Source organism: Phyllobates terribilis, unplaced genomic scaffold (genome assembly GCF_046119375.1).
Source record: "Phyllobates terribilis strain yellow unplaced genomic scaffold, ASM4611937v1 Scaffold_11__3_contigs__length_659146591, whole genome shotgun sequence".
NCBI lineage: Eukaryota > Metazoa > Chordata > Amphibia > Anura > Dendrobatidae > Phyllobates > Phyllobates terribilis.
In genome coordinates, this window is record NW_027362771.1 from 407,932,097 (window position 1) to 407,958,432 (window position 26,336).

Sequence of the window (26,336 nt, forward strand, 5' to 3'; positions counted from 1 at the left end):
TAATCGTATTGGTGAGGACCGGGGAGCGCCGCTGCCTGGTCGGATACTTCCGTTGCGAGAACCAGGGACATGAGCGACTACTCGCAGCAGAAGTATCCCGACCCGCAGCGCCGCTCCCCGGTCCTCCCTTCACACCCTAGCCGCTGATGTCCCCACAGTATCCGCATGGTGTTACAAAGATCCGGACATTTGTGTTAAAAATCGCTGATTGGTCGCTGGCGCTGCCCGCGACCAATCACCGATTTGGGCGCCAAATTTAAATATCGGCCGCAACCAATCACCAATCTTGGCTCCACATTTAAACACCGCTGTGCTGATTGGTCGCCGACGCTGGGCGCGACCAATCACCGATTTTGGCGCCACATTTAAATAGCGTCCGCGACCAATCAGTAGAGCGGTGTTTAAATGTGGAGCCAAGATGGGTGATTGGTCGCGGAGGATATTTAAATTTGGCGCCCAAATCGGTGATTGGTCGCGGCTGATATTTAAATTTGGCGCCCAAATCGGTGTTTGGTCGCGGGCAGCGCCTGCGACCAATCAGCGATTTTTAACACAAGTGTCCGGACCTTTGTAACACCATGCGGATACTGTGGGGACATCAGCGGCTAGGGTGTGAAGGGAGGACCGGGGAGCGGCGCTGCGGGTCAGGATACTTCTGCTGCGAGCGCCCGCTCATGTCCCGAGTTCTCGCAGCGGAAGTATCCGCACAGGCAGCGCCGCTGACATCCATGCGGCTAGGGTGTGAAGTAGGACCGGGGAGCGGCGCTGACATCCAATTGGTCGCGGCCGCTATATAAATGTGCCACACAAATCGGTGATTGGTCGCCGTATTGACCGCGACCAATCACTGATCTTGCTGCCAAAGTTAAACACTACTGTGCTGATAGGTCGCGGACGCTGCCCGCGACCAATCACAGGTTTGTGCGCCAAATTTAAATATCGGCCGCGACCAATCACCGATCTTGGATCCACATTTAAACACCGCTGTGCTGATTGGTCGCGGCCGATATTTAAATGTGGCGCCCAAATCGGTGATTGGTCGCGGTCTTGGCGCGCGACCAATCACTGATCTTGCTGCCAAAGTTAAACACTACCGTGCTGATTGGTCGAGGACGCTGCCCGCGAGCAATCACCGATTCGTGCGCCAAATTTAAATATCAGCCTCATGCACGTCACTGACAGCGTGGGAAAATTCTCACGCTGAAGCACTGAGTGCAGGAGAATTCTCCCACGCTGTCAGTGACGTGCATGAGGTGAGCCGAGTTCATTGTCGGCTCATCTGGATGCCGTCACAGCGAGACACTGAGGAGCGCAAGCAAGCCTGCGCTTCTCAGTGTCTGCGGGATGACAGGCTGGATGGCAGCGTTCTGCTGCGGTCCAGCCTGTCATCTCGATGTAGCAGAGCTGAAGCTGTCCTGGGAACCATGGAAAGGTAAGGATGATGTTGGTTTATTATTTTTCTTTTATTGCAGGAGATCGTTGGCTTCAGCTGGAATGGGCGTGATGGTAAGTATAGTTTAATTTAGAACAATAAAGAATTGTGTGTTTATTTCAATTAAAGGACTTTATTCTGGGTGTTTGTGTTTTTTTGTAACTTTCACTATGGGGTTAGTAATGGGAGTGTCTTATAGACGCCTCTCCATTACTAACCTGGGCTTGATGTCAGCTGGCATTATAAGCTGACATCAACCCCAGCCCTATTACCCCACTGCCACCGCTACAGGGCAGTGGGAAGAGCGAGGCTAAGTGCCAGAATTGGCGCATCCTCTGGATGCGCCATTTCTGGGGCGGCTGACGGCTGGTGTTTCTAGCCTGGGAGGGGGCCAATATTCATGGCACCCTTCCTGGGCTATTAATATCAGCCCCCAGCTGTCTGCCTAGCCTTTGCTAGCTATTAAAATAGGGGGTACCCCACATCATTTTTTGGGGGGGGTCCCCCATTTTAATAGCTAGTAAAGGCTAGGTATTCCGCTGGGGGCTGATATTAGTAGCCTGGGGAGCTCCGTGGGTATTACCCCCTTCCCAGGCTACAAACGTCTGCCCCAGCCGTCTGCTTAACCTCCGCTAGAGCCTAAAATTACGGGGAACCCCACGCCAATTTTTTTTTAAATAAATTATTTATTTTAACACTAAATGACAAGTACAGTAATCAACACTATCACTGTACTTCTTATATATGTGACTGAAATGTTTCTATCTATCTAATCTATGTGTGATGCTCTATCTTTCTGTTATAAATTGTCGGGTACAGATGCTGAATTGCCGGCCGGCTTTTTTAAAGAGACGGTGCATGAAAACACTATTATTTTTTTAAATAAATCCTTTACACTAAATGACAAGTACAGTAACCAACACTGTCACTGTACTTCATATATGTGACTGACATGTTTATATCTATCTATGTGTGAAGCTCTATTCTTTCTGTTATAAATTGTCGGGTACCGCAGCTGAATTGCCGGCCGGCTTTTTTAAAGAGACAGTGCATGAAAACACTAATATTTTCTTTAATAAATCCTTTACACTAAATGACAAGTACAGTAAGCAACACTGTCACTGTGCTTCTTATATGTGTGACTGACATGTTTCTATCTATCTAATCTATGTGTGATGCTCTATTCCTTCTTGTCTAAATTGTCGGGTACTGGTGTATGCCGCTGCTGAATTGCCGGCCGGCTTTTTTAAAGAGAGTGTCTTCTGAGCAGTTTGTAAGTCTTTGGACACCTTTGAAGGTGTTTTCTATGTGTTTCTATGTGTTTTTGTTTGCCTGCCATTGGTTTTAACGGTGTTCGACGGTGTTCTAAGGTGTTCGACGAACAGTTCGACGAACAGTTCCTCGAACATCCCGGTGTTCGACGAACCGTACCGAACCCGAACACTACGGGGGTGGCTCAACACTAGTGGGAGGCACCGAGTACAAGTGCTCTCTATTTGCTGATGATGTCCTAGTATATATCACTCAATCACATATATCCATCCATGCTGTTATGGCTGAAATAGATCACTTTGTTACATGGTCAAATTTTAAAATCAATGCAGCGAAGTCTGAGGCCCTCGATGTCTCCCTCCCCAAATCCATATAGGATTCCATCCAGTCCAACTTTCCCTTTGCCTGGCCCTCACAGGGTATCAAATACTTAGGAATTCCTATTCATATAGACCTCTCCCATCTATGTTATCTTAATTTTGGGCCCTTTATTGAACAACTCCATACAGACCACGGTTGGCAAGTTAGAACTGTAAGATTCACTACGTGAACCACTGGTGTTTTGTGGAAAAGCACATGTACACTGTGTTCCAAATTATTATGCAAAAAGTGTTTAGGAGTGATAAGGGAAGAATTTGTTTGTTTGTCAGTTAAACTCATTGATGGTGATGTGTGTCAGGGCTCTTTATATCACTGTAAGCAATTGCAGACACCTGTGCTAATTAGTTTGGCAGGTGTGTCCAATGAAAGGCAAGACTACTTAAGAAGGCTGTCTCACATTATTAAGCAGCCTACATTTTCTGCCAAAATGGGAAAGAAAAAGGATGTGTCGGCTGCTGAGAAGCAACAAATTGTGGAGTGTTTAGGTCAAGGCATGACTACAATCAACATTGTGCGATGATCAGGATGAAGTGTCTTGGCAATCAAGAAGTATGTAGCTGATTCACAGTACACATGTGTGCGTGCTGATAAGGGCAAATTGAGAACTCTTTCCTACAGGCAATTACGTCAGGTTAAAAGAGCAGCGGCAAAAAAGCCTTGTCATAGCAGCAGACAAGTTTTTGAAGCTGCTGGTGCCTCCAACGTCCCCCGAACAACAAGATGCAGGGTCCTTCAGAGGTTTGCAGCTGTGCATACGGCATCCTGTCGACCTCCTCTATCCACTTCACACAAGCAGAAATGGCTCCAGTGGGCTAAACATTACATGAAGACTGATTTCAAAACTGTTTTGTTCACGGATGAGTGCCGTGCAGCGCTCGATGGTCCAGATGGATGGAGTGGAGGATGGCTGGTTGATGGACACCCCACGCAAACACGGCTACAGCGCCAACAAGGAGGAGGTGGAGTAATGTTTTGGGCTGGAATCATGGGGAGAGAGATTGTCGGCCCCTTTAGGATCCCTGAAGGCGCTAAAGATGAACTCCATAATGTATGTGTATTTTCTCAAACAGCACTTCCTGCCATGGTTCAAGAAGAAGAACCGTGTATTTCACAGCAAGATCATTTTTTTGCATGATAATGCACCATCTCAAGCTGCACATAAAACATCTGCATCTCTGGCTGATATGGGCATAAAAGGGGACAAACTTATGGTGTGACCCCCATGCTCCCCTGACCTCTACCCCATTCAGAACCTCTGGAGCATCATCAAAAGGAGTGTCTATGATGGCGGGAGGCAGTTCACATCTAAGCAACACCTCTGGGAGGGTATTCTGTCCTCATGCAAAACAATTGAAGCAGAAACCATCCAAAACCTGACAAATTCAATGGACGAGAGAGTTCAGAAGCTCCTTTCGAACAAGGGGTCCTATGTGAAAATGTAACATCACCTAGAATAAAGTTTTGAGTTGAAAACTGTTTGATTTCAGTTTCTAATAACCTGCTAATGCTTATAATTTCAAAAATGACCATTTTTTTGGTCTTTATTAAAATGAAAAGGTTGATCGAAAAGTTTGGGGGATCTAAGAGTGTGGCAACCCAGTAGTCATGATTACTTCGAATTCTGACAATATGAGGGTCATGTTGCAGGTAGTGCAGCAAGAAGGCACTTATGTGTCTTGCGCATCTCGGAGCCTCAAAATTATTTTCCGGGCTAGATGCAGCTAAAAATTATTATTAATTTTAAATCTGGTGGAGCTTAGTATAGATGGCGTAATAGGATCAGTGCTGCACACTGCTACAAAGCCCAAATTATTTTCCAGCCAAGATACAGATAAACATGATTAGTAATTTTAAATCTGGTGGAGCTTATTATAGATGGCCTAATAGAATCAGTGCTGCACACTGCTACAAAGCCCAAATTATTTTCCAGCCAAGATACAGATAAACATGATTAGTAATTTGAAAGCTTAAAACGGTTGGTAGGGTGATTTAACCAATCATCAAGCTTTTACTCTCCCCAGGATGACACAGGGGTAGAAAAGTCGTTTCGGATCCATGATTTGTTCATCTTTATGAACGTGAGTCTGTCTACATTATCAGTGGAGAGCCGCGTGCGCTTATCTGTCAGCACACCACCAGCAGCGCTGAACACACGTTCAGACAGAAAGCTGGCTGCGGGGCATGACAAGATCTCCAAGGCGTAATTGGCTAGCTCCGGACATTTATCCAGATTGGAAGCCCAAAAAGAGCAAGGGTCCAGTGACACAGTCATGGCTTCAATGTTTACTTGGAGATACTCCTGTACCATCGTCTCTAGGCGTTGACTATGTGTCAGACTTCTTGTCTCCTGTGGCCTTGCAAAGGATGGGCTAAAAAAGTGGTGAAATGATTCCGCAAAATTGATGTTACCAGCAGATACTGTGGTTCTGTTATGGTTTGAGTGCTGAACACTTGACGGTCCCACGGTTGGCAAGTTGGAACTGTGAGATTCACTACGTGCACCACTGGTGTTTTGTGGAAAAGCACATGTAAGATTCTGCAACAGTCTCTGCTGATACTCCTGCATGTGTGCATCCCTTTCTATGGCAGGAATAATTTCGGCAAATTTACTTTTGTACCGGGGATCTAACAGTGTGGCAACCCAGTAGTCAGGATTATTTCTAATTCTCACAATTCGAGGGTCATGTTGCAGGTAGTGCAGCAAGAAGGCACTCATGTGTGTGGCGCATCCAGGAGCACCAAGTCCCTGTTGTGTTGGTGGCGAGGTAACAATCATGCTTCCTTCCTCTGTCCTCTCCCCCCAACCTCGCACAACAGAAATGTGATCAAGGTCTCCCTCATCTGATGAGTCTTCCATCAGTTCGTCCTCCACTTCTTCCTGGGCTCCTGCACCTTCCTCACTAGTTTGGCTGCTACCATGCGCCCTGGTAAAACCATCTCCCCCACCCTCACATGCCTGCCGCCTTGGTGCTGCCGACCGTCTGGACCTTGCAGATGTTAGCCCTTCCGCATACAACTCCTCCTCCTCTACTTCCTCCACCTCCTCTTGTGCCACCACCTGACTCCGAATTCTGTTTAACATGTGCTCCAGCATGTAAATCACCGGAATAGTCATGCTGATAATGGCATCGTCAGCACTAAACATCTTCGTCGCCATTTCAAAACTGTGCAGAAGGGTGCATAGGTCCCTGATCTGAGACCACTCCTCCAGCGTGATTTGCCCCACCTCTGGATCTCGTTGGCTCAGGCTATACGTCAGAACGTATTGCACCAGGGCTTGTCGGTGCTGCCACAGTCGCTGCAACATGTGCAGAGTTGAATTCCACCGGGTAGGCACATCGCATTTTAGCCGGTGAAGTGGCAGGCCCAACGACTTCTGTAGAGATGTAAGTCGCTGAGCTGCGGGATGCGAACGGCGGAAGTGAGCACACAGCGACCGTGCCCTCTGCAGAAGGCCATCTAGTCTGGGATAGTGGGCTAAAAATAGCTGGACAACCAGGTTCAACACATGAGCCATACAAGGCACGTGTGTGACATTGCCCCGGCGAAGGGCCGCACCCAGGTTTGCAGCATTGTCGCACACGGCCTTCCCTGGTTTCAGGTCCAGTGGAGACAACCATTCATGAAATTGGTTCTCCAGAGCTGACCACAACTCCTCAGCTGTGTGACTCACATTTCCCAGACATTTCAAAGTAAAAACCGCCTGATGACGTTGAGCCCTACTGTCAGCATAGTAAGGAGGTGTCCAGGATCCCTTCTGCGCAGTTAGAAAGCTTGTGGCATGACAAGACAGGCTTTGGGTGCAGGTGGAAGACCGAGAGGAGGTTGAGGAGGCAGAAGCAGTGGAGGAACTTTGACATAAAGAGGATTGACGCACAACTCGTGGGGACGGCAAGACTTGGACAGTAGCCCCTTGTCCTGCTGTCACCATAGTTACCCAGTGCCCAGTCAGCGACATGTAACGCCCCTGTCCATGCCTACTCGTCCAAGTGTCTGTGGTGAAATGCACCCTGTCACACACAGAGTTTCTCAAAGAAGCGGTGATGTTGTGTGCGACATGCTGGTGGAGCGCAGGCACACCTTTCTTTGAGAAGTAGTGCCGACTGGGCATCTGGTACTGGGGCACTGCGACGGACATAAGGTCTCGAAAATACTTTGTGTCCACCAGGCGGAAAGGCAGCATTTCTGTAGCCAAGAGCTTGCAGATGGTGAAATTCAACCTCTTAGCTTTCTCATGGCTAGGAGGAAATGGTCTTTTACTTGTCCACATCTGAGGGACCGAGGGCTGGCTATTGTGCTTAGACGGGGTTGATAAGGGTGTCCCCGGCAAACTGCCGGTCTGTGAGTAAGATGCAGGCGGACATGTTAGGTTGCCTTGATCCAAAGGTGGTGCTATTGATGTCGGACAGCGCTCAACACCAGCTGGTGTTACCACCTCCAAAGAAAATGATGACCTGCCAATCACGCTGGCTGTTACGGGTAAAGAGGTGGCAGGTCTGCGCCCCAAAACAGGTGTGACTGCTGTCCCCCCAGTCACAGAGGATGAAGAGGCCGCGGATGCACAAGATATGGCAGACGGTGGTTGGCCCGGCTGGCTAGGCCGCATTGTAGCACACTGAGCTTCCCACTGCAACTTATGCTTCATGTCCATGTGCCGGTTCATGCATGAAGTACTCAAACTATGTATTTTTTGGCCTCTACTTAGATTTTGCTGACAAATGTTACAGATAACACGAGTTGGGTCATCTTTATCGATCTGAAAAAATGCCCAGGCTATGCAAGGCTTAGCACCCATGCGACCTGAAGAGCCACCACGACTTGTGGTGAGAGGCAGAGTTGTGTTTGAGGATGCAGTTGTTGACGTGCTTCCAGTACTACGTCTCTGTCCAGGAAGGCGCAACCTGACCTCGTCGTCACTAGCATCTTCCTCCACCTCCTCTGCTGACCTCATCTCTTGGCTGACTGTGGGTTGACAGTAAGTGGGATCTCCAACCTCATCATCATCACCCTGTGCGTTATCACACCCGTCGTCCTCAGAGCCAACCTGTTCCTGCCCTGACAAAAAACTAAAGTTGTCGCTCCAATCAGGTATTTGAGTCTCATCATCGTCTTCCTCATTGTCTCCACCAACAGGAGTTACAGTTTGGGAATGAGGGTCTACATTATGGTCAGAACCTTCTGCGTCTGGTCCTGGATCCGACTCATAAAGATTCTGGGCATCAGTGCAGATCATTTCCTCGTCTGGATTCACAGAAGAGCTGGAGTCGACCTCTGATTCCCAGGCTATAGTATGAGTAAACAGCTCTGCAGACTCAACCATCTGTTCTACCTCATACTCAGACGGGCAGCTGGAGATTTGGGAGCTGTGAGGAAGCAAGTGCGATTGGGGTGACACCTTTGAGGACTGGAGTATTTGTAATGTTGAAGTTGATGTGGAGGAGAGCCCACTTAAAGGAGCACTTGATATCCGTTGAAGCACCTGCTGTTTTTGTGCCTCATCTGGAATTTGTAGCGATTGGCCGTAAGAAAGGGATCTTATCACATTGTCCGCTAAAAGAAGTAGACATTTTAGTTTGGCTGGAAGATGGTCTTTCTTCTGCAGATGTTACTGTTGCTTTAACACCTACCCCACGGACACAACCTTTTTTCCCCTTCCCAACACGCCTATTCCCCTTTCCACCGGCAGCAGGCCTTTTTCCACTCACTTTGGTGGTTAACTAATTCACAACTCTGGAGTTGTTTGCACAAAAAAACAATGGATGGGAACCGAGCAGAGCTGAGTGGCCAAACTGTGGTATTAGGCCAAAACTATTGGCTGGGTTAGATGGAGAAAAAAATTATATTCGATTTGCAACCTGATGGAGGTCAGTATAGATGGACTAATAGAACAAGTCCCACACACAGCTAGAAGCCCAAATATTTTTTCAGAGGTAGATGCAGAAAAAAAATATATTCAGTTTGCAACCTGATGGAGGTCAGTATAGATGGATTAATAGAGAAAGTCCCACACACTGCTAGAAGGCCAAATATTTTTTCAGAGCTAGATGCAGACAAAAAATTATTTTGAATTTGCAACCTGATGGAGGTCAGTATAGGTGGACTAATAGAACAAGTCCCACACACTGCTAGAAGGCCAAATATTTTTTCAGAGCTAGATGCAGAAAAAAATTATATTCAGTTTGCAACCTGATGGAGGTCAGTATAGATGGACTAATAGAACAAGTCCCACACACAGCTAGTAGCCCAAATATTTTTTCAGAGGTAGATGCAGAAAAAAATTATATTCAGTTTGCAACCTGATGGAGGTCTGTATAGATGGATTAATAGAACAAGTCCCACACACAGCTAGAAGCCCAATATTTTTTCAGAGGTAGATGCAGAAAAAAAAATATTTTTAATTTGCAACCTGATGGAGGTCAGTATAGATGGACTAATAGAGAAAGTCCCACACACTGCTAGAAGGCCAAATATTTTTTCAGAGCTAGATGCAGAAAAAAATTATATTCAGTTTGCAAGCTGATGTAGGTCAGTATAGATGGAGTAATAGAACAAGTCCCACACACAGCTAGAAGGCCAAATATTTTTTCAGAGGTAGATGCAGATAAAAATTATTTTTAATTTGCAACCTGATGGAGGTCAGTATAGATGGACTAATAGAGAAAGTCCCACACACTGCTAGAAGGCCAAATATTTTTTCAGAGCTAGATGCAGATAAAAATTATTTTTAATTTGCAACCTGATGGAGGTCAGTATAGATGGACTAATAGAGAAAGTCCCACACACTGCTAGTAGGCCAAATATTTTTTCAGAGCTAGATGCAGATAAAAATTATTTTTAATTTGCAACCTGATGGAGGTCAGTGTAGATGGACTAATAGAGAAAGTCTCACACACTGCTAGAAGTCCAAATATTTTTTCAGAGCTAGATGCAGAAAAAAATTATATTCGATTTGCAACCTGATGGAGGTCAGTATAGATGGACTAATAGAACAAGTCCCACACACAGCTAGAAGCCCAAATATTTTTTTAGAGGTAGATGCAGAAAAAAATATATTCAGTTTGCAACCTGATGGAGGTCAGTATAGATGGACTAATAGAGAAAGTCCCACACACTGCTAGAAGGCCAAATATTTTTTCAGAGCTAGATGCAGACAAAAAATTATTTTGAATTTGCAACCTGATGGAGGTCAGTATAGGTAGACTAATAGAACAAGTCCCACACACTGCTAGAAGGCCAAATATTTTTTCAGAGCTAGATGCAGAAAAAAATTATATTCAGTTTGCAACCTGATGGAGGTCAGTATAGATGGACTAATAGAACAAGTCCCACACACAGCTAGAAGCCCAAATATTTTTTCAGAGGTAGATGCAGAAAAAAATTATATTCAGTTTGCAACCTGATGGAGGTCTGTATAGATGGATTAATAGAACAAGTCCCACACACAGCTAGAAGCCCAATATTTTTTCAGAGGTAGATGCAGAAAAAAAATATTTTTAATTTGCAACCTGATGGAGGTCTGAATAGATGGACTAATAGAGAAAGTCCCACACACTGCTAGAAGGCCAAATATTTTTTCAGAGCTAGATGCAGAAAAAAATTATATTCAGTTTGCAACCTGATGGAGGTCAGTATAGATGGAGTAATAGAACAAGTCCCACACACAGCTAGAAGCCCAAATATTTTTTCAGAGGTAGATGCAGATAAAAATTATTTTTAATTTGCAACCTGATGGAGGTCAGTATAGGTGGACTAATAGAGAAAGTCCCACACACTGCTAGAAGGCCAAATATTTTTTCAGAGCTAGATGCAGATAAAAATTATTTTTAATTTGCAACCTGATGGAGGTCAGTATAGATGGACTAATAGAGAAAGTCCCACACACTGCAAGAAGGCCAAATATTTTTTCAGAGCTAGATGCAGATAAAAATTATTTTTAATTTGCAACCTGATGGAGGTCAGTGTAGATGGACTAATAGAGAAAGTCCCACACACTGCTAGAAGGCCAAATATTTTTTCAGAGCTAGATGCAGATAAAAATTATTTTTAATTTGCAACCTGATGGAGGTCAGTATAGATGGACTAATAGAGAAAGTCCCACACACTGCTAGAAGGCCAAATATTTTTTCAGAGCTAGATGCAGAAAAAAATTATATTCAGTTTGCAACCTGATGTAGGTCAGTATAGATGGACTAATAGAACAAGTCCCACACACAGCTAGAAGCCCAAATATTTTTTCAGAGGTAGATGCAGATAAAAATTATTTTTAATTTGCAACCTGATGGAGGTCAGTATAGATGGACTAATAGAGAAAGTCCCACACACTGCTAGAAGGCCAAATATTTTTTCAGAGCTAGATGCAGATAAAAATTATTTTTAATTTGCAACCTGATGGAGGTCAGTATAGATGGACTAATAGAGAAAGTCCCACACACTACTAGAAGGCCAAATATTTTTTCAGAGCTAGATGCAGAAAAAAATTATATTCAGTTTGCAACCTGATGGAGGTCAGTATAGATGGACTAATAGAACAAGTCCCACACACAGCTAGAAGCCCAAATATTTTTTCAGAGGTAGATGCAGATAAAAATTATTTTTAATTTGCAACCTGATGGAGGTCAGTATAGATGGACTAATAGAGAAAGTCCCACACACTGCTAGAAGGCCAAATATTTTTTCAGAGCTAGATGCAGATAAAAATTATTTTTAATTTGCAACCTGATGGAGGTCAGTATAGATGGACTAATAGAGAAAGTCCCACACACTGCTAGAAGGCCAACTATTTTTTCAGAGTTGATGCAGAAGAAAATTATATTCAGTTTGCAACCTGATGGAGGTCTGTATAGATGGATTAATAGAACAAGTCCCACACACAGCTAGAAGCCCAATATTTTTTCAGAGGTAGATGCAGAAAAAAAATATATTCAGTTTGCAACCTGATGGAGGTCAGTATAGATGGAGTAATAGAACAAGTCCCACACACAGCTAGAAGGCCAAATATTTTTTCAGAGGTAGATGCAGATAAAAATTATTTTTAATTTGCAACCTGATGGAGGTCAGTATAGATGGACTAATAGAGAAAGTCCCACACACTGCTAGAAGGCCAAATATTTTTTCAGAGCTAGATGCAGATAAAAATTATTTTTAATTTGCAACCTGATGGAGGTCAGTATAGATGGACTAATAGAGAAAGTCCCACACACTGCTAGTAGGCCAAATATTTTTTCAGAGCTAGATGCAGATAAAAATTATTTTTAATTTGCAACCTGATGGAGGTCAGTGTAGATGGACTAATAGAGAAAGTCTCACACACTGCTAGAAGTCCAAATATTTTTTCAGAGCTAGATGCAGAAAAAAATTATATTCGATTTGCAACCTGATGGAGGTCAGTATAGATGGACTAATAGAACAAGTCCCACACACAGCTAGCAGCCCAAATATTTTTTTAGAGGTAGATGCAGAAAAAAATATATTCAGTTTGCAACCTGATGGAGGTCAGTATAGATGGACTAATAGAGAAAGTCCCACACACTGCTAGAAGGCCAAATATTTTTTCAGAGCTAGATGCAGACAAAAAATTATTTTGAATTTGCAACCTGATGGAGGTCAGTATAGGTGGACTAATAGAACAAGTCCCACACACTGCTAGAAGGCCAAATATTTTTTCAGAGCTAGATGCAGAAAAAAATTATATTCAGTTTGCAACCTGATGGAGGTCAGTATAGATGGACTAATAGAACAAGTCCCACACACAGCTAGAAGCCCAAATATTTTTTCAGAGCTAGATGCAGAAAAAAATTATATTCAGTTTGCAACCTGATGGAGGTCTGTATAGATGGATTAATAGAACAAGTCCCACACACAGCTAGAAGCCCAATATTTTTTCAGAGGTAGATGCAGAAAAAAAATATTTTTAATTTGCAACCTGATGGAGGTCAGTATAGATGGACTAATAGAGAAAGTCCCACACACTGCTAGAAGGCCAAATATTTTTTCAGAGCTAGATGCAGAAAAAAATTATATTCAGTTTGCAACCTGATGGAGGTCAGTATAGATGGAGTAATAGAACAAGTCCCACACACAGCTAGAAGCCCAAATATTTTTTCAGAGGTAGATGCAGATAAAAATTATTTTTAATTTGCAACCTGATGGAGGTCAGTATAGGTGGACTAATAGAGAAAGTCCCACACACTGCTAGAAGGCCAAATATTTTTTCAGAGCTAGATGCAGATAAAAATTATTTTTAATTTGCAACCTGATGGAGGTCAGTATAGATGGACTAATAGAGAAAGTCCCACACACTGCTAGAAGGCCAAATATTTTTTCAGAGCTAGATGCAGATAAAAATTATTTTTAATTTGCAACCTGATGGAGGTCAGTGTAGATGGACTAATAGAGAAAGTCCCACACACTGCTAGAAGGCCAAATATTTTTTCAGAGCTAGATGCAGATAAAAATTATTTTTAATTTGCAACCTGATGGAGGTCAGTATAGATGGACTAATAGAGAAAGTCCCACACACTGCTAGAAGGCCAAATATTTTTTCAGAGCTAGATGCAGAAAAAAATTATATTCAGTTTGCAACCTGATGTAGGTCAGTATAGATGGACTAATAGAACAAGTCCCACACACAGCTAGAAGCCCAAATATTTTTTCAGAGGTAGATGCAGATAAAAATTATTTTTAATTTGCAACCTGATGGAGGTCAGTATAGATGGACTAATAGAGAAAGTCCCACACACTGCTAGAAGGCCAATATTTTTTCAGAGCTAGATGCAGATAAAAATTATTTTTAATTTGCAACCTGATGGAGGTCAGTATAGATGGACTAATAGAGAAAGTCCCACACACTACTAGAAGGCCAAATATTTTTTCAGAGCTAGATGCAGAAAAAAATTATATTCAGTTTGCAACCTGATGGAGGTCAGTATAGATGGACTAATAGAACAAGTCCCACACACAGCTAGAAGCCCAAATATTTTTTCAGAGGTAGATGCAGATAAAAATTATTTTTAATTTGCAACCTGATGGAGGTCAGTATAGATGGACTAATAGAGAAAGTCCCACACACTGCTAGAAGGCCAAATATTTTTTCAGAGCTAGATGCAGATAAAAATTATTTTTAATTTGCAACCTGATGGAGGTCAGTATAGATGGACTAATAGAGAAAGTCCCACACACTGCTAGAAGGCCAACTATTTTTTCAGAGTTGATGCAGAAGAAAATTATATTCAGTTTGCAACCTGATGGAGGTCTGTATAGATGGATTAATAGAACAAGTCCCACACACAGCTAGAAGCCCAATATTTTTTCAGAGGTAGATGCAGAAAAAAAATATATTCAGTTTGCAACCTGATGGAGGTCAGTATAGATGGACTAATAGAGAAAGTCCCACACACTGCTAGAAGCCCAAATATTTTTTCAGAGCTAGATGCAGAAAAAAATTATATTCAATTTGCAACCTGATGGAGGTCAGTATAGATGGACTAATAGAATGATGCTATGCCCAAAAGATTTTACTTCACTAGGTGCAGTAAAAAAATTGGTATTCTATACACAGGTGGTATATCTTGCAACACAGATAGGCTACTCCACTGACTATCACACTCTGCAATAGGCCAAAAAGGATTAGCTTTGCTAGATTCAGCCAAATGCTGTGAAAAAAACTTGCACAGCACTGGCACAGACCTGCCTGGCAAAAACTGATAGGAACTGATGTAACCTAGTCCTGAAAAGGACTGCAATTACAATTAGTCTTTACTCCCACAATCTATCTATTTAAGAGCACAGACCTGCCTGATAAAAGTCGTAGGAAATGCTGTAACCTAGTCTTTAAAAGGACTGCAATCACAACTATTCCCTACTCCCAAGCTATCTGTAGATTTGTGCGAAAATTGGCTTGAAATTAACAAGGTATAGCGCACACAGCAACAGCGGTGCCGTCCAACACGCAGCTGCAGCAGTGAGAAAATGGTGGCGACGGGGAAAATGGCTTGGTCTTATAGGGCAAGGACATGTGACATACACTGCCAATGACACATGCCCTTGCTTGTGTGAAAAACAGCAGTTCGCTCCGTGTGTGCGCTGCTGATAGGCTGACAGACTGCACCTCCCCACTGCAAATGCGGGAAAGAGAAAAAAAAATGGAGATCTTCATTATTCCTGCAGAGATCCATCCCCTGCCCCTCCCCCCACCCCGCTGTACACTCAAACTGCGTATTAACATTAATTTTCATCATTACTGAGAAAAAATCCAGTTATGATTTTGGTGCACAAACAGTTATCGAACATAACCTCGAACAGCCGAATTTTTCTCAAATCGTTCGTGTTCGCCGAACGGCTCGAACACCGCCCAAAACAGCTCGAATTTGAGATTGGCGAACAGTTCGAGTAGAACAACGCTCATCTCTACTTGTGAGCACATTTAACGCACAGAAATACTTGCCATGGTGTCGCATATCTTCGTTAAAATAATTTTTAAAATTAGGATATTTATTTGAGTGAAATTGAATTCAGCTCAGACTTTACAAAAATTGTAATTAGCTTCCAGCAAACTCATCAAATTTGGCCACCATTTTGCTGAACCATAGATGCCGGCAAAAGGTTTAAAAAATAAAATAAAAAGCAAATACTCACCTCATTGCTCACCTCCTGGCCTCCTCCGCTGCACGCTCTCCTCCGCAGTTCCTTGATGCCTCTTCTTACTGCTGCCGTAAGCTGAAACCCAGGGCCTCTTCACACTAGGCCATGCATTTGCCATGACATTACGATGGGCATTCCAGGCTAAGCCTTCCATCTCAACTAGACCCAGGATATCCTTGTGGAAGTCCCAGTCTAGCTTGAAAATGCCCAGGAAGAATGCATGCGACAGCTTTAAGAAGAGGTGCCAAGGACTGTACTGGGTAAGTGAGCAGTGGAGATGAGAAGTGAATATTGTTGTTGTTTTTTGTTTTTCTACATCTTATGATTACTATGCCCTCGGGTCTCTCAAGATCATAAAGACATTCAATTTGCAGAGAATAAATTTACTGTGAATTGAATTTCCCGGTAAAATCTGGTGGATTTGGCAAATTTGAATCTCGGCAGATCCACTCATCTCTAGTTAGCATATTGTATGGATCTACGGTAATATGTGCCATATATGGCAGTACGGCAGCGTTGCTTAGAAAAAATAAATATTAATTTTCAAAGAAATCCTATAGCGCTCTCACTAAATCTGCAGATGGTGACACACTGTAACCTCGTTATTGATGTCTCCCATTTGGAAGGATTATGTTATCAACTGATGCAACTTCTGGTGACAGCAGGTTGAATGGCAAAGTCCTATGGACTGAAAAGGAAAGATGGTAGAAATATACAAACTAAATTTAAATATTGGTTTTGTCTGCAATAAATCCATGTCCTTATTGTTATGAGGTAAAATGATATAACTTATTCACCTAGTTTGCTACTCACTTCAAATCACATTCCTTTTGGACAACAGTGATTTTTTTTTTTACATTGGTTTGCACGAAATATTCTGTAAAATTAACTTAAAAATGTAATGCCTTGCTAACGATCAAATTTTCAAGCACCTAGCATCCATTGTGGCATGTGTGAGGGGCATAACAACGAGATTGAAAGCACTTTTTTTTTTAGCCATATTGAAGCCTCAAAAAATAGGATTGTGTCATGTGGGATGATTATGCAATGCCTCCTGTTCATCAACTGAGAGGTACAGAATCCATGAACTGAGAAACCTTAACTTATCACTACAGAAGATCATTATACACATATACCGAGATGTCAGCATTGTTCATTGTTGCATGCCCAAGTGCTTGTACAACAACGATGAACTGCAATGTTAGCAAGAGGTTCACAAAGCTGAACCGATGCACAAACGGTTCATCAGATTAGAGGTACAGCACATAGTTATCTATTCTAAAGCCTCCATCACACTAAGCGAGATCGCTAGCAAGATCGCTGCTGAGTCACAAGTTTTGTGACGCAACAGCGACCTCAGTAGCGATCTCGCTGCGTTTGACACTTAGCAGCGACCAGGCCCCTGCTGTGAGATCGCTGGTCATGTCGGAATGGTCTGGACATTTCTTTGATCATTGAAGCCCCGCTGGGTAGCATGCATCGGTGTGTTTGACACCTTACCAACGACCTTGTTAACGACACAGAAACACATAGGAATGCATCGTTATTCAGGTCGCTACGGGTCGCCGCATCTTTGCTGCGTCGTTGGGAAGATCTGACTGTTTGACATCTCACCAGCGACCAAATAGCGACGCAGCAACTATCCCTGCCAGGTCGTATCGTTGTCGGGATTGCTGTAGCGTCGCTTAGTGTGACGGGGCCTTAATAGGCAAGTGTAGTTGGATGTCACATACCAATCCTTAAGCGTCAGACATTGTCTACACAAATCATAAGAAGGTTTTCGCATGACATTAGGCTACAAGCCAGACATCCAGCTACAGGTGTTTTATCAACCTCACATCACCACTCTCAAAAGCTAAGCCTCAGAGCAAGACTGCAATGGAGGATGAAATGGAGGTCAATCCATTTCAGCGATGATTCTTACTTTTGTATTGGGTGCAATGATAGCCAGAGATTGGCCTGGAGACCAGACGGGCAACTCCATAAAGAGACCTTCACGAGGTAACGTCACACTGGACCAACTCCCTGGATTATGGAGTGGGGTATTATAATGTAAGGTCCCCTCTAGTCTCGATTCCAAGTACATTAACAGATGAGCATTATATTGATTTGGTCACAGAACCAGTAGTATGGCCATTACTCCAAAGTGTTCCAGGAGCCATTTTGCAACACGACAAAGCCAGTACAAATGTTACTTATGTTATTGTATGCTGCCATGCCCTGCAGCATCTCCAAACTTTTCTCCATCGAGCTCATCTAGGACGTCATTCATCAAAGCAATTATGTCTGCTGTAAAACTCTTTAAATATTGGCGCAACACAAAAACATTTGTGACGTTTGCCAGTTTTGGACAGCTCTACCAAAATAGACAGACTTTTGCTCATCTAATTTATGGTGAGCTGTTGTATACCTTATGCCACAAATCTTACTCCAGTGTGAATTGGAGTAAGATTTCTGCTGAAGCGCATGGAGGCACATGACACTTTTAAGACACATCAGATTCATTAAGAGGTATATGTTTCTTAAAGAGGCTGTCCACTACTTATTATCCCCTCCCCAATGTATCCCCCCAAGGCCCATAGGTGTTTTTGTAATTACCTTCTGTTGCAGTTACTTCCTGTGAGCGGCGCTTTCGCTGGCCGCTCACAGGCATCACGTGACCCCCGGCTGCAGCCGGCTCTGCCATCTGCTAACGTCACGACAAGTCCAGGCTGCAGCCGAGGGTCCCTCTTCTGAGTTCCACCGGTGGATGCTGGGTTGTGGGTGGAGTTACCGCGCGCTCTCCCTCTCCTCATTCATCGGAAAAGCGCGCGGTGGATGCTGGGTGTAACGCGCGGGGGAACCCCGTCCACAACCCTGCAGCCACCGCGGGGACCGCATCACTGATGTCACGCCTTACTTGACGTGACACCAATGGCGGGACACGTGATGCCTGGGAGCTGCCTGCGATAGCGCCGCTCACAGGCAGAACCTGCAACAGAAGGTAATTACAAACACACTTATGGGCCCCAGGGGGATAAATTGGGGGTATAATAAAAAGTTGTGGCCAACTTCTTTAATGAATCAGGTCAGTCTCGCTCCAATACATCCCCTCATCAATACTGGCGTGAATAACACAGGTCTTGAGTAATGTGCGGACGTGCTCGGATAAGGAGTTATCCGAGCAAGCTTAAGTCCTAACCGAGCATCTTTGGCATGCTGGAGTCGCCACGGCTGTTTGATAGCCACAACACATGCAGAGATTGCCTGACAAAAAGGCAATCGCTAACAGCTGCGAGACATGCAACATCGGCAATGCAAACATTTTTTCTGAGCATGCAGAAGATACTCTGTTAGGACTCGAGCGTGATCGGATAACATCTTATCCAAGCATATTCGCACATCGCTAGTCATGATGAATCTGGGCCAATATGTTTTTAAAAGTTTGCTTCCATTGTTTCATTATTTCCATATCATTAACATGTCTTTCCATCCTGTGATTACCATAATTCCACGACTTTTCCTTATTGATGTTGCTCTTTCAATGTTGAGGAGTGTATATGTCAATAGCATGCATTCTTCCTAAATGATTCTAGATTTCTAAACAAGCCAGCTTACTCTTATTTAGCTAGTACCAGCTAAACTCTGGCCTTCCAGGATACCATCTGTTACTTTCTACTCAGTGACATGTACACAGCATTTTCCTCTGAATTTCCAAAACTTCCCTACAGGCAAAGCTCTGACACTATGGCTCTCTGCAGTGAATTCAGTCTATGCAGCATACATCTTGTTCCTCTCATAGCTGTTGGCTTCCTAGGATGACTGTGTATTCTGAAAGCTATTTCATGCTCCCTGGTAACATCAATTACTTTGTGATATTAAAAGTTTAAAGATACATATGGAAGCTCTGCAGATGGCGGTATAAATATGACAGCTAAAAATTGCAAGAGGCTGAGAGTCAAATGACAAATGACTAGTAGCTGAGTCAGCTGTATCCAGTCAAAATAAGGTAGGTGTTTCGATAAATTTAGAGACATGGAAATATGTATTGTGGAAGGAAACCAAGTTGTGGATAGATCATTAAAGTCAGAGTGTCTGATAGATGAATGTAGTCCATTACCACAATTACTATGCAAAAATAGTAATAACCTTGGGTATATCTGATACTGTCACGGGTTATAGGAAGTTTCGCCCCCAGCAGTTCGCCCCCAGCAATTTGCCCTCAGCAGTTCGCCCCCATCAGTTCGACCACAGGTACATTTCGCCCCCGCACATTTCTCCCCTATCATTTCGCCCCCAGGAAGATTCGCCCCCACATGTTTCGCCCCCGGACGTTTCGAAGATTCCAGCCATTCAGACAAGGGGCTAAAATTCTTCACTAAACCTGCACCTAAATCCATAGAGCTAAATGGAGATTTTGGTGTAGAATTATCTACACCAGAATAGCTGTATATCTACAGTTGTGGATATTCCACAGAGGTTAGGGGACATGTTAATGAATCCTTAAGGTACATTCACATGCACTAAGTAGTTGCAGCAGACAATCTGCAGCTCTTTTATAGCAGAAAATTCTATACTAAAATTGATATCTAGTGATGCGGGTTTGATGCGACAACCTTGTCCTCTGGCTGTGATTGACAATGGCTGGATACCTGCAAATCATGGTTGGTGGACAAGGTTACCACTCTGCTTATGAATATGGCAGATCACTGTATCTCAAAGGCAGGATTTCTACTTTGAAGCTGAGCAGAGAATCAGACCGCAACTAAATAAGTGAGGCATAGTTGGAATCAGTAGGCCTCACCCTACACGAAACATCCGGGGGCGAACTGCTGCGGGCGAAACATCCGGGGGCAAACTGGGGGCGATATGTGCGGGGGTGAAATGTGCGGGGGGCAAAACATCCTGGGGGCCAAATGCTGGGGACAAAATGTGCGGGGGCGAAATGTACCCGGGGGCAAATTGCTGGAGGCGAACTGCTGGGGGCGAAACATCCAATTCCCACTGTCACGTGCTGAGCTATTTTGGACTGCGGTGGTGAACTCCCCAAAAAGTAAAACAAACACCATCATTTGAAATAATATGATATGTTGATATTAAAAATGCACCCTCCAGTAACAGTATTTTATGTACATGTGCCTTTATAGATATTCAGAACCTATTTCTACCCGGCTCAACATAAGAAACTCTAATTGGATTCTATGTTTTGTATTCATGAAGGACATGAAGGAAATCAGATCAAGCTTCCATCATATGGATTCCATTATCTTATATTTATTCTATCAATCAAATTATATTGACTTATATGACTTCTATGTTTCAAGGTAATTTTGTTAGCAATAATACTATACAGGTCACATACATTCTGGATCTGGAATTGGAGACTTTTCTTTATAGAGGACTCCATTTGTCCGCAACCTGTAAAAAGCCGCTGAGGCCAATTGGCAGATATTTCTTAAACTGGTACCAGGTCATTCACCAGCAAAGTGTTCAGTAAGAAGAACTTACAGAAGTAATGTGAAATGTTTGCTGCTAGTTCTTAGTGGAAAGAAAGCACCATGACAGTCACCTTTTTATGCTATCAAACTGCTAACCCCTATGCATCAGACCAGGGACTCATCTGCATGCCATTAGTATGTTCTGCTGATGTTTGCATAGAGGTTCTCTAGTTTCCACCTAGAAACTCCTAGCACATACTGATAGGTTAACTGGTTTCCTATGAAATTGACCCTCGTGTCTACATGTGTTTTTAATACAGGGATATTACATTGTGAACCTTATTGGAAGCAAGTACTTTTAAAAGTGATTATAATCTATGTATAGGACTACAGAAAGTGTTGCTACGTGGGTAATGGTATATGCATAAATAATAGGATTGCAAGAAATTAACAATGAAAAGTTAGAAAATTGTTTTCCCAGAATGAGGAAACAATGGAGATCACAAAAATAATGACATTTGGTGTTCCTTCTTCTATATCTACAGCACTAAGAGTAAAAATCTTGGATTGACCAAAATGACTGAAAGTGAGCAGATTGAACTACAGGTAACCTTTTCCAAAAACAGAACTAAAATTAAATTCCCACAATGAGTTTTTGTTGAGCTTTTGATACTGTGTATTTTCACTGTAAATAAGGCCACGTGCCCACGTTGAGTATTTGGTCAGTATGCTACCTCAGTATTTGGAAGCCAAAACCAGGAGTGGGTGATAAATACAGAAGTGGTGATGAGTTTCTATTATACTTTTCCTCTGATTGTTCCACTCCTGTTTTTTTTACAATTATTGATGTATAATACTGACCGAATACTGAACATGTGAATGTAGCCTAAATCACAGCGTCTTACAGTTCAAAGTGGATGAGATTTATAGAAATCTCACGCCCACTGTGCTTTTTTTACTCAGCGTAAACTGACCAGCGGTGCGGGTTTCAAATTCCCTGATGACGCCACAATCATAGGGTCTTTTCCTCACTCTCTGTATAATTACCTTCACTCAGGTTATTTCAAATGTATTTACATATTTAACTGGTTATATCATTGTGCCAACAATATGTTAACTATTTATTATGGCACATATGTTAGGATTGTTATTGCATGATTATTTTAACTCTCTTGTCAGGCAATTCTAAACAGTCTATTTGTTTTTGAACCCACATTGCGGGTTTATCTAACTTATGTCTGCTCTACTGATTCTCATGAGGGAACACTAGGCCATTCTCCAGAAGGTTATTGTGATATGTGTTGGTATCTCTAATTCTCATATTGTATATACAGACAGTTTAGATTACATTTTATTGTAACCTGATATTTCTATTTGCTTTAGCCAGTTGTAGTCTTTAAATGTTTTTAAATTTCCATTTGGCTTGTTTGTTAATTAATGAATACCCCTCAGTGTGTGTGGGATACAGCTACTGATGGCTCAGCTGTTCAATTTGGTTCAGGGGCATACTGAAGTTCTCAATACTTTGATTGGCAGCTCGGTGTCCAGTTTAGTTCAGTGGGCATGCTGAGATGTCGGGGTTTTGATTGACAGCTTGGCTCTCCAATCTGAGACTGGGAGGTGCTGGCTGTCTCCAGGGTTCAAATTATTTGTGCTTGTGTACCTAAGATTGTATGTGTTACAGGAATTTCATGATTCCATCTTCAGTGGTTATCCAGGGGCTACTGCTGTGTGGTAAGTCATTGCTAGACTTTTTTGGTGGCCATCCATGCATAATGATATTAGAGATTTTGTATCTGTTTGTGAAGTCTGTGCACACGCTAAAGTTTGTCATGGCCGGCCGTCCGGGGAATTAGCTCCATTGCCACTACCAACTCCAGAAAGACCATGGACTTATTTATCCATGGATTTCATCACGGATTTGCCTCTGTCTGGTGGGAAAACAGCTATCTGGATGGTAGTTGACCAATTCAGAAAAAAAGCTCATTTTCTTCCTATGTCAGGATTACCTAATGCAGAGACACTCTCAAGGTTGTTTATTTCTCTTATTGTAAGGTTACATGGAATCCCTCTTAACATTGTGTCTGATAGAGGAGTGCAATTTGTCTCCAAATTCTGGAGAGCTTTCTGTTGTAAACTTGGGATTGACTTGTCATTTTGATCTGCTTACTACAAGGAAACCAACAGTCAGACTGAGAGGACAAATCAATCTTTGGAACAAATTTTAAGGTGCATTTTGTGGCTCGGCAGGAGTCTTTGTTTTTACCCCACTCTAGAGTTTAATTATGAATTTCATCCCCATTTTGGTGAATTTTCTAGAATTAGTTCTGAATGTCCTGGGATAGAAGTGGCAGTGCAGAGACTTGGGAACGTCTGGAGGGTGGTACAAAAGAATATTGGGACTGCTCAGATTTGCAAAAAACGGAAGGCCAATAGAAGATGTTCGGTGGGTACTGTTTTTAAGGTTTGGTTGTCATCTAGAAATATTAAACTTAAAGTGCGATTGGTGAAGTTGGGTCCAAAGTTTATTGGTCCATATGAAATCCTGGAAATGGTCAATCCAGTGGCATTTAGATTAAAGCTTCCTCCATCCCTTCGCATCCCTCACGTGTTTCATAAATCTCTATTAAAGGAGTTTGTCCCTTCCAGAACTTGACGTGGCATCAGCGGATGTCAGAGCCGGCTGCAGTCAGGGGTCACGTGATGCCTGTGAGTGGCCAGTGATAGTGCCGCTCACAGGCAAGAACAGCAACGCAAGATATTTACAAAGAAACTTATTTTCAACATAAAAATACATTGGCTTATTTTCAATAGCAGTGGACAACTCCTTTAACTCTAAGAGTGCAGACATCACCCTGGTAGTAATTTAGAAAGTGTTGGGAAGAACCTGACAAGCTTCAGGTTGTATTGTTCTGGACATCATAAATATGTTCGGAGATGCTTCTCCGTAACATTCTTGTTGTACAACCAACATATTGCATGTTACACTTAGTGCATGTCATGGCATATACTACATAGGTGTTGACACAATTGATAAAAGAATCAATTTTATACTCTTTACCCTCAGCAGAGGATATGCTAGTTTTAGTATTAAACATAAAAATGCACAATCCGCAAGATTTTTGTCCACATATATAGGACCCAGTGGTGGATAACTAATTTCTCCTGTTTGCACTATTTTTTTTACCTTTATGTGGTCACTAGGAGAAATATAATTACCAATGGTTGTACAACGTTTAGAGACAAATTTACACCCTTTCTGCAAAATATTTTTCAGTGCTTCATCCATATGTAAAATGGGTAAATTTCTCTTTATATTTTCGCAATCTGATAATAATTAGTACTGTACCGGATAGAAAAAAATTACTGGTTTGTCATCCATATAGGTTGTATTTTTTTTACATTTTTGAGATAAATAATCTTTTCTTGTTTTTTGATTAGCAATTTTTTTAGCTCTGTTTAAAATATGTTCAGAATAACTGTGTTTGCGGAAATGTTAATCAATATTTGAGCTTTTTGTCATATATTTACTTTCAAGCGTACAACACCTTTTTGCTCTAACATATCCACCAGCTGGTAGGTTGTGAATAATATGTCTTGGATGACAACTGGTAGCAAATAAGAGAGAGTTCCCAGCAATGGGTTTCCTATAAAGTTCACATTTAACATTGGAATTGAGTGGATCACCAAAAAGTAAAACATCAAGAATTGAAATTTGTCAATTATGTACATTACAAGAAAATTTGATATTATCACAGTTATCATTGATATATTCTATGAATCCATATATTGACGTCTCACAGCCACGACAAGGACATAATCTATGGGAGGTGCTGGCTGTCTCCAGGTGTTCATTGTCCCAGGTGATTGCCTGGCTATTTAACTGCGCTATTAGTCACAGACCTCTGCCAGACGTACATTCAGCCTTGTGTGGTTTGTCTCTCTGCGCCTTGTGTTCTGTTTGTTGATCTTTCATTGCCTGACTTTGGAGCTCGTCCTGACAATCCGTCTGTTTAACCCCTTTGTTTTGATCCTCAGTCTTCCTTGTATTTTGACCTCGGACCATTACCTGACTACACCTTTGTGTCTTCCTTCTGTTTATGATGTACCCTCCTGGCTTTTGACCTCGCACTCCTTGACTATTGAGACTTACAGCTTGTCAGCATCACATATCCCTAGTTTTGCATACTTATTTTTCTTTTTTTTCAATATGTTGCTGCATAGATTGATCCCAATACATATATACAGATTTGAATGGTGCCCTCTTTCATAAACGTGTTTCAGATCCACAACGAGTCAATTTCTCTTGCGGGTTCACTGAGTTTTATGAGCAGATTTTCCCTGTAGACTTGCATTAGATGCGAAAAATTTGCAGGTAAAGCATGCACATGCATTTTTAATGCATTTCTGCATCTGAAATGCATCAACAAATGCAATTAATCTGCACATGACTATATCAATAAAGTATTGTGAAAGCCATATACCAGGAAGCATCAAAAACTTATCATGGGCACACAGCCTTAATTGCCATATCCAAAGTGTGCATAAATATATAAATCTTTGGGAAACTTTTTTTTTCACAAATATTTCATATGTACAAAAGTGAATGTAGTCACTGCGTAATAATGCACCAAAACATGATACAACTAAAAAATAGAGCACAAAAAATGTAGCTGTTGCTTTAAATCTATGATCTTTAAAATATAAAGAGGCTAATACATTAGGCTGTAACATGATATAAAGTTGAATTTTGGGTTATGTCATGATTAATCTAAGTAGGAAAAACACAAGGTAAACATGCATGACATGTTAATGGGTAGTATAGATTTTCTCTAGTGCAAAATGTTTTCTTATGCTAAAACAGAAAAAAAAGAATACTTGACAGGAGCCGCTCTCTTGATGAAGATAAACTGCCTTCAGATTAGAAGCAGACGAATTGAATGAGAGACAGCGGCAGCTGCTCTCTTTGTGGGAGGCAGCTCAGTTCTTCCACTTGTCTTGTCATTTTTGCAGCATGGTGCAAGCTCAGCAAGAGCCACAAAGGGAACTGGGAGGAAGTTAGCAGAGCAAAATGACATTTTATGAATTGCAAATGAGAAAGTTATATCAAGAAAATGATACTGTGATGGCTGCGAGTTCATTTTTATGAAAACAATAACGCATTTATGGGACTTATCTGTTCTGAAATCCCATTA